The sequence below is a fragment of the Papio anubis genome, chromosome 10 (assembly GCF_008728515.1).
Source record: "Papio anubis isolate 15944 chromosome 10, Panubis1.0, whole genome shotgun sequence".
NCBI lineage: Eukaryota > Metazoa > Chordata > Mammalia > Primates > Cercopithecidae > Papio > Papio anubis.
In genome coordinates, this window is record NC_044985.1 from 67624936 (window position 1) to 67635469 (window position 10534).

General features: G+C 34.5%; 1 non-coding gene across 1 annotated transcript; it reads right to left on the reverse strand.

The window, feature by feature from the left end:
* Positions 1-3591: 3591 nt before the first annotated feature.
* On the reverse strand, positions 3592-3696 carry LOC116269341. The gene has a single exon (XR_004176814.1). It is a non-coding gene; the product is annotated as a small nucleolar RNA U13 (small nucleolar RNA).
* Positions 3697-10534: the final 6838 nt, after the last annotated feature.

Below are 10534 nucleotides of genomic sequence, written 5' to 3' on the forward strand. Positions count from 1 at the left end.
AGACCAAAATAGCCAAGTCCACACCCAGAGAAAGGTGGTAGACATAATAAAAATTCTGGTTCAAGGGCGAGGCCTTGGTGGCTCAGCCTGTAATCCCAGAACTTTGGGAGGCCGAGACGGGTGGATCACGAGATCAGGAGATCAAGACCATCCTGGCTAACATGGTGAAACCCGTCTCCACTAAAAATACAAAAACCAGCCGGGCGACAAAGGTATTGGGCGGTGGCTCAAACCTGTAATCCAGCACTTTGGGAGGCGAGGCCGAGGCGGATCACGAAGGTCAGGAGGTCGAGACCATCTGGCTAACACGGTGAAACCCGTCTCTCTACTAAAACTAGCGAGGCCGAGGAGTGGCCGAGCCTGTAGTCTAGCTACCGGGGAGGGCTGAGGCAGGAGAATGGTGAACCAGGGGAGGCCCAGGCTGCAGTGAGCTGAGATCCATTACTGCACTTCAAGCTGGAAGGCAGAGACTCAGATAAAAATTCTGGTTCAGGTTGGATTTGGTATCCCCAATTGTTTCATGTTGCCACAAAGGGAGAAATTATATATTTATATATAATCTATTAGTGATAACTCTATTATGTCAGTTTAGTATAATATATAACATAATATTGGTGTTATTAATATAATTAATATAGAGATTAGATATCAATTTATATAAATATATTTTATACATTGAATATATAATATGAAATAAATATATTTTAAATTTTTATTTTAATCATTTGTCAACATTTTATCATAGACTTTATGTGATGTTTAGTGTTCTTTTGCACATTAGAAATTGGTGTCTAAACCCACCACCCCATCTCTCTTCATTCTAGTTTTATTAATATTTTGCCAAAAAATCTAAGCTGTGCTATGCAAACTCTGATCCTGGACATAACCAGCATCCTGAAGAGACACATGCCTATACCATTTGCCTGGCATTATATTCTGAATTTGTATATGATTTAATCAAACAGCATTCATGGATTTTGGCAGGAACATGAGACTCCTGAGTCAGAGGTTAAGAATTTTATTACTCATGGCCCAGAATATAATACAAGCATCAGTATACCCTTATCCATTTATTTTACTGTTATTTTAGGAGGTAATATAGGTAGTCTCACATAGATATCTACACACATATACACAGTAGGATATGTGATTGGGAACCTAGAGTTTAAGAACCTGAATCTTTTTTACCAGGCAATAAGCATTCCTGCACTTTGCTCTGAAGAGAAATGTTATTTCTATTTTCCAGTGCAGAAACTGCTCAGGAATATAGCAGTTAGTGCCTCACTTGGAAGACATGTAGAAATTCAAGAAATTCTTGGAAAGTTGTTCCTCACCAAGATAAAGAATATATCATTATTTGAAAAAAATATTAAATCCTTGCCAACTTCCTTCCTGTTTCATCACCATGACCAACCCCCTTCAACTTTTCCATGAACTTCAATTAACAGATTAAGAGAAAATGTATTCAGCCAAATAGGCATTACAATGTTATGTGTAAGATTTTGTAGAAATTTCAAAAAAATTGAAAAAATTTGTAACAGGGTTCAAGAAAAATATGGCTGTTATGAAAACACTAATATTTCTGCTGCTAATATGATGAAAAACTGCTGGCCAGGGATTCTAGAAGATACACAATTGGAAAAATGTTAACACTTAAAGTTGACTAGTGGTTAGTTGCTAAAATTTATTTTTTAATTGTATGAAATAACATCAATAGAACTACATTTATACATTAATGTTTACTTAAGTAAATATCTTAAAATCTCTCATAATTTCTCCCTATATGTTTAATACTCTAAAACTTAAGTATTCATGCCAAAATTAGAAGTAATATGCCCATATTTTAAGGGTTGTCATTTGTTTTGTTTTGAAAATTAGAGAAAGTTACTTAATGAATTGTCTACATTATATAAGAAACAAAACAGCACATTGAAAACATTAAAAAGTTAGGTGGTTCAAAACTTAATCCAATATTTATAACAAAGTTATTCTTAATTTTGGTGAGAAAAACATACTTTTGAATAAGTTCCTCATAGTAATTTGACCATTCTACCATAATAGAACCATTATATTATCATTTTTCTTATTCAGTTTTTTAAGGATTTGAAAGCAGTAGCATTAAAATTGAACTGAACTATCATGAAAAATCCTGATGATAATCACAGAAAAATATAATCATACATAGTAGTAAGTAAATGTTTGGGGTTTCTGCATCTCTGAACTCGTATCAATGAAAGTAAATTAGAAATTAAAGGTGTTATTTAAACTTGTTAAATAAGTTGGTATGAAAACACAAGCTCTTAAAAACTCTAAAATTTGACATAATATTTTTATACTTTTGAGAGAAAGCAATTGATGCAAAAGCAAGGGCCAAAAGAGAATCAAGCATGATATCATTATTATTAGGCTGCCTCTAAAATAGTCTTCATTAACAAGACAAAATTACAAAATTGGATTTACTTTGTTTCAACAAGTTCTGCCATGAGATAAAGGTATTTTCATTGTTTTGAAGTGTCTTTTCTATCAGTTTACATTAAGTTATCTGAGAAGCTTCAATTACTGAGAAAAAATTGAAGAATGGGAATTAAAAGAAAATTCTACCATATTTTGGCTCTTGTGTCACACACCAACTCATGCACACTCTCCATTCCATATACCGGGTAATCTACCCTTTTAGACAGACAAATCCCTAATTCCATCAGAGCACTAAATCTAACTCATGAATCAGAATTTCTGTGTTTATCATCCCATTCTTTGGGTGTAGATTAGGTTATTATTGACCCGGTAAATTTTAAGCTAAAAGACACATTTCTTCTCTGACACAGCCAATAGTGTGTGAGAGTGAAGTAGGACTAGGTTAACAACCACAAAAAATCGTATTTGAAAAAGGACAATGAGAAACACATGGGTTTACTGGTGTGTAATTATCATAACCCAATACCGGGAATAATAAAGATCATCTACTCTGAGAGTGGGATAAGTTTCTTCATTAGCCCATCCAGCAAATATTTATTTTGCTTTACAAAAGAACCTCGTTTCTCATTTCTCTCCCCATTCTTGGTTCTGAAGTTTAAGAGATTTGATCTTAATCATTTTTTTATTGTTTATTTTTTTCCATGTCCAAACTGAAGTAGTTCATATTCAAGATTCCCCATGATCCAAGAAAGTCACTGATGCTACAGCTATTTTCTTCACATTTCATATAGGAAGAAAGAGTAAAATTGGGAATTCCAGCGAAATGACATCTGCTTACATCTGTTGGCCATCTCTAGCTGCCAAGGAAGCTGAAAAATATAGGGTCTTTTTTTGGCCAAGTATGTTGTTTATCAGCACAAAATTATGGTGCTGCAAGAAAGATTGAATGGAAACATAAATATTGGCACGGTAACTAGTAATCTATGAAACAAAGCATAACATCAAATTAATCCTCTTTCTGCAACTGTGGTGTTCTCTTGCCATTTCCTGGTGAAGCCTTGATAGCACCATCAACTCAATGAGCAACAGAAATCTGACAGTAATTTTTGATGTGTATTTTTCTCTCTCACCCCATATCCAATCATGAAAATATTTTCAGAAATCTCTCTCTTTTTATGTCAGCCAGACAATGTGCTGATAGCATAAAAAGGTTTGAAGAAGGCATATCTCACACATGAGTCTGAAAACCTAATCATCACACTTGGTAAACTACAAAAAGATGATCTCTCAGGACCCTTAACTACCTTCAACCTGCGTGCTTTAACTGCATGACACTGTAGCTCCAGCTACACGTTTTTTTCCTTGCACTTTCAATCCAAAACATTAAAGCCTATTAGATGTATTCATGGTCAGTTTCTCATTAGTTTCTTGATCCTTTGCAATCTGTTTTCTATTGCTTTTCTCCAATCTGAACATCCTTTAAAAAGGTATTCAAGGACATCGACTTGCTAAATCAAGTAAAACTTCTAATTTTCATTTTATTCATCCTCACTGAAGCTTAAGGCTCTTTTGCTCACCTCCACCATCTTGAACCTCTTTTATTCTTTTAACTCCACTTTTACCATCCATTCTTTCTTCCTTCCTATAACTTTATTGGAACTCCTCTTTCTCTTCTATGTCAATTAACTCTCTTGTATTTAGGATACTATTTATTATTATTGCCTTAGAAACCATAAATAACCATCTCTCTCCTTTATATTTGACCACTTTATATAAAATAGGTTAATCCCAACAATATTCAGATATGCTATATTAAGCAGAGTGGCTCTCAAAAGATGCCCATGCCCTGATCCCTAGAATGTATGTGTACATTAGATGAACTAGAATGGATTTTCCAATATAAATAAGGTTATAGATCTTAAAATAAGATGATTATATTGTATTATCTGGTTGGCCCAGTCTAACCACATAAATCCTTAAAGGAAAGGAAGGAGTGTAGTGGAAGAAAATGATGGAGTTTAGAAGTATAAGAGAGACTTGACCTGGCCAACCTGGAAGGGCTAAATGGAAAGCATGCAAAGAAATGGAGACAACTCCTGCGAGCAAAGATTTGCTCCCAGCTGACAGACAGAAAGGAATTGAGAACCTGAGTCCTACAACCTCAAGGAACAAAATTCAGCCAATACCCTGAATATGCTGAGAAGTGGATATTTCCTTAGAGGCTCCAATGGGGAAAGCAGCCTTGCAAAAACTTAATTTCTGCCTCTCAGAGTTTTGACCGACAGACACTATGTAATAATAAATTTATGTTGCTTCGAGCTGCTCAGTTTGTGGTAATTTGTCATGGCAATAATATAAAATTAATACACACGCAAAATACCTTATCATCTTAACACAAATAAAGGAAATTCTGGAAATTTGGAGCCTGAACATGGCTCTCCTCCACTCCTCAGCCAGACTTAGGTTATTTGCCTCTCCTGAGCCCAGTGGCTGCTGACACTGGCAGGCTCTTAGGAGGGACTAGGCCTCGAGATTTGTGGAGGTCCCTTTAAAGAGTGATGTGGGGGACAAGAAATTTCCTGCAATAAGGCCAATAAGTCCAGAGGCCTTAATGGAAGAAAGAACCTCCTGTCAGGAGCTGTTTGTGGGGGAATTAGCGAAATCTGGGCATCATGCCATAGCCTTTTGAGAGTGCCAGAATGCCAGAAAGATACTAAAAGTGCAAGCTGGGTCTCTCCAAAATGCCAAGGGGAAAAACGCATGTTTGTCTTCTTTACATATCAAATAGGAAACTATACAAAGACCCACAAGCGGAAAGATCTACTGCAAGGGCCTTAAGCAGAAGTGAACACTTTGCCCTTAGTTCACAGATGCACAGTGTGCCCAGTCCTTTTGATTTTGTCTAACATTTAGACATGAGTCCCAATATATCCAATAAATCAGTGCATAAATGAATGCATAAAAGTGCATAAACACATAAAAATCTACTCTTTGGATAGGCTCCCCCCATAGATAAAAAGGCTCAGATTGAATAATCAAAACACATACCCATTAATCTAGAATTAGTAGGGAGAAGTGACCAAATCTTGGATTTAAAAAAAAAACAAAACAAACAACAACAACAACAAAAAAAACCCAAACACTCAAGCACTTGAAAGTTATTTATTTTTAATTTTTATTTATTTATTATTTATTTTAGAAACAGGGTTTTCTTTTTCACCCACACTGGAATGCAGTGGCATGATTTTGGCTCACTGTATCTTCAACCTCCTGGGCTCAAGTGAGCCTCCTGCCTCAGCCCTCTGAATAGCTAGGATGACAGATGCATGGCACCATGCCTGGCTATTTTTTAGTTTTTAGTTTTTTGTAGAGATGGGGGTCTTGCCATATTGCCTAGGCTGGTCTTGAACTCTTGGCTTTAAGCAATCCTCCTGTCTCGGCCTCCAAAAGTGTTGGGATTAAGGGTGTGAGACATTGCACCTGGCCAAAAGTTCTAACTGCAACATTATCAAGTGCTCTGGGAGCATGGCAGCACACGAGTCAAATTCAGAAAATTCAGTTTATGAATTAAAGGGGAGGATGATCAGGACTGAATGCTGAATTAAATAATACAGAAGATCGGATGCAAGAAATATCTCAAAGAACATACACGTAAAGTAAAAAGCTGTAAGACTTGTACAATAGATCCACGAGGCTGAATGTGACTAATAAGTTCTGATGGAGAAAAGGGAACAGGAGGAAAAGAGTAAGCAAACACAAGAAAATTTCTTTGACCTGGGAAGAGGTCTGAATTTGCAGGTCTAAAGCTTCACATATGTTATAGGCTGCATTAAAAAGAAAAAGATAACAGAAATCTAACTATAGTGACTTAGACAAGTACAGTGTTTATTTTTCTCACTTTGGAAGATGTCAGAGTTTAATCCAGGCCTGGAATGGTGATGCAACCGTGTCATGGGGTATCCAGAATCTTTCTACCTTTCGTCTCTCTATCCTTAGTATGTGTCATTTGTCTTCATGCTCCTAAGATGCACTGACCGCATCAGAACTTCCTACCAATAGTGAATAGTGAATGCCAAGAGCTTTCACTACATAAAGTTTTATCTTTAAAATGGGAAGTAGAATATTCTACTAAGACCACATTTACTTCATAATTGTTAGATTAATAAATACTCTGTTTGTAAATATTCATAGTACTGCCTGCAATAAATAACATAAAACCTGAAATCTCAATAATTTATATCAAAAAACCTTTATTTCTCACTGATATTAACTGTGTCTGTTTATTTGCTGTACATTTCTTGTTCACTTGGTATCAGGCAAGAAGACCAAACCATATTTGGTTTTTAACCAAATGCTGTATCTGAGGCAGAGAGAAAAGATCAGGTGTTGGAAACTTCCAGTGTTCCTTAAAGCTTCTGCTTAGACATAACATACATCACTCATGTTCACAGTCTGTGGATCAAGGCAAGTCACATGGACATGCCTGACAATTAAGAAATAAGTATATTTTGACTGAAAGAAGTTGCTCTCTGTCACATTGCAATGCATACAGATGTCTAATCCTCTCAGAGGAAATAAAATAAACATTTGGAAAATAATTTTTCCCCATCAGTATAAATCAGTAATTAGAAGACAATTTAGTACCGTAAATCATACAATGAGCTTTGAGGTCAAACAGACTTGATTCAATTCTGGCTCTGTTGATTACATGTTGTTTCTAAGACTTCGAGTTTTCACTGGCAAAATACATTAATATCTATGATAAATGCTCTATTATAAAACATTTATGCCTTAAATTCCTTTGAAAATGACTGGCACATAGTTACTACCTAACAATTTCTTATCATATCTTAGACCATATAAACATAATCTTATTTTTCAAAGGTAATATCAACCAACTTGCTGATAAGTTTGTGATAAATATATACATAAACACAATAATTACCTGGATTTTCATGGTACGTATTATTTAGACAGAAAAGGCTAAAGCTTTGGCATTTGTATGGGGGATTAGATGTTAAATAAACTAAATAGTAGTGTAAACAAGTCATGTTAAATTAAAAAAGCTGAGTATTTTATGCACTCATGTTTGGCCTTATACAACCGTATATATTTTATGAATTTTCATGAAGTGACTTTATTTCAAGACTGTAAAGATTGATTGCTATTTTTAAGATTGTGCAATCAATTAAATATACATACACATATCTAGTCATTCTCTGATCTTGCAGAAGATATCCAAAACATATTTATAAATTTAAGAATAAAAGGTACTATTGATTATTCAGGATTTCAACCCATTTATTCATCTCTATGGTAACAATCTTGTATAGTTTTCCAAATTACTTATAAACAACTATTGACAAAAATGAGATGAGATTAAGTTTCATGGCTTCTGATTTGGAAAGGAACTAGGCTATTGATTTACACTCTTTTAAGTTTGTTTCTTTATTGATTAGTCCATTTTTCCTTAGCTCAATTTTTTGACGTGGTTTAATTGACAAGGAAGTTTCAAGAAAGCATAATGAGATTAAATTAAATCTTTGTTTGGCAATCTTTTCATTATCTTTAATTTTGTACTCCCTGATACAGATTTTTTTTTTATTCTCCTATTTTTGCAATGCATTAGACTCCCAAAAGCTTTCCCTATCCTTTATCAGTAATATGGTTTAAAATTCCAGATGTATGCAGTACTAAGTAACTATTTAAGGATATTTAGCTCATCATATTGGCACTGAAGCAAAATATGGCATTTTTTCTGAAAATGCAAATATTTTGACTATTTAGAGACTAACTTGTGCATGTGTTTATAATATACATTATAGACACTTTAAAAAAATTATTTTGGCACAACAAAGCAGATGTCACATTCTAATGACTGTCCCAAGGATCACAAGGTAGCTATTGCATTTGACTATTAAGCGCATTTTTAAATCCCATTTGCTCTCTTCTAATCAGAGATCCAGCCCTCTGACTATATGTATAGATGTGTGTTTTAGATTCAGACACTTGCAATATCTCATTCTCTGGAAAATAATGAATGCTCTAGAGGTAGGCCTCAGACTCAAGCAAGACCAGAGTCTGTTTCTCTAGGATTGCTATGTAGACATTGGAAAAAGAAACTCTATTTCTGCCATGCTAAGAGATGTGTATCTGAAACCTTTGGTAGCTGACTAGATCCTGGTTCCAGTCTTGAGGCTCTGGAACTTGCAGCACTTATTTAGATCTTGTAGCTACCATGAGATCCTACCAATCAAGAGAACCAATGTATTTCTCTTTATTACATATATTAAACAAGTCTCTGTCATTTGTAGCCAACATGGTCATTTTTAAAGTAAATACTAGGAGTTCTTACTTTGATAAATTTTTAATTAAATGCAAGTTTCCAGAACATTAAGAACCTTTCATGCCCTTGGTAAATTGAGAGTGATTGTCTCAAAGAAATGGTTCAGGTCAAGAAAAGATGAGTTGATGTTACATGACTCTGTTGTGTTTTACATTGCAAGTGGAGAGGAAGGGAGGCTGCACCTGCATAGTTTCTGAACTTGTTAAAAATATTTTATTTTTCAACCAGAAAGAAGAAAAGTAATACAGTAAATCTGTGTCATAAATTTACTTATATTGACTCAAATACACCTGTCTCTCTGCTCCTTCTTCATATTCAACAATAAATAAGAGAAAGGGAAGGAGGGAGGGAAGGATGAAGAAAGAGAAGACCTTTGTTATTTGTGTGTGAGGCCAAGTAAAATCAAATTCAGAGAGATGAAAGAATATGGTTAATAATGACAATTTTCAAATCTTGAACTTTTTATCCTACTATTATTTCTTTTCTATGTCCTCCCTTTTTGTTTACGTGATTAAAATATAATCTAATGCTTATTTAAAGACTTTACTATGCAAGGCTTTATTATCACTTAAACTGATGTTGCAACATTAAGATATTATAAAGGGCAATAATTCTGACTCCACCTTATGATTTCACTGTAGAATCTAAATCTTATGTAACTATGACTCCCTTACTTTGAAAGCTGTTTCAGCTTCCCAAGTCCATGTTAAAAGAAAGCATGGAGAAGTAAAGAAGTGGGAAGCAAAAAACACGGGAAAAAACATTAGGTTTTGACTGAGTTTAGACACATTTTTAAAAAGCATCGCAAACTCAGTGCCGAAAGCTCGGTGTGAGCTCTCATGTCCCAGAGTAGTAGAAAGACACCTTACAATGAATTCATTGAGGAATACTTAGTTATGATAAATCATTTTAGAGATTCATTATTAATTAATAAGTGTTCACATTGAAGAAGAAATTGTTATCCTTGCCCTCAACATGTTTGTTTACCAGAGAATGGGATGAGTGAGTAGCTCTTTTAGGTGTTATATGCTCAAAAGTTTCCGATTAAAAACTTGTTCTGATATGTTAAAAAAAAAATAGCAGAAACAGGTTTGGATAAAGCTTCCAGTAAAATATAAAGACAATAATAATCTAGTACATTGTTTAACATATTACAGAAAATTTCAAACACTCACTAGAGAAGATAGTAAAACAAACCCTTATGACAACATCATACAACTTCAACAATTATGTGCCTTGAGCCAGGAAAAGGAGAGAGTCAGAAAAATACAGCATCTAACAATTAGGAAGTGTGGTTGGTGTTTTGAACAGAAAGAATAAAACCAAGATTTGACCCCATGATCACTTCTAGTAGACTTAATGAGAATCATAATAACTAGAGACTGTTTGATCCACATTCAGGACTATTCTTGAGCCAGATAAAGAATTAAGATCAAGATAAGACTAGAGACTGACCAGGTTTTTAGGCATGATGCTCTATGCTATGGAAAACAGTCAATCAACCATTTAAGACTAAGTGATCTAATTCATATTATTTTGTAACTCTGACTTTAGATGCAAACCATTTCATAGTGAAAGTAACCAGCAGGGAAGAGAGTAAACCAGAAATAGCAACAGGAACTCAGAGAACACCAGTTATTAATTACAGCATATCATAGGAAAGGGATCAGAACAGTAAAAGTTAGAATATCATTTCCACGTTTTTTTTTCTTTAGTATTCTTTCAGACTTTTTCTTTCTTTTTTTATTCAAGCTTGAATTGCAATTTTGATTT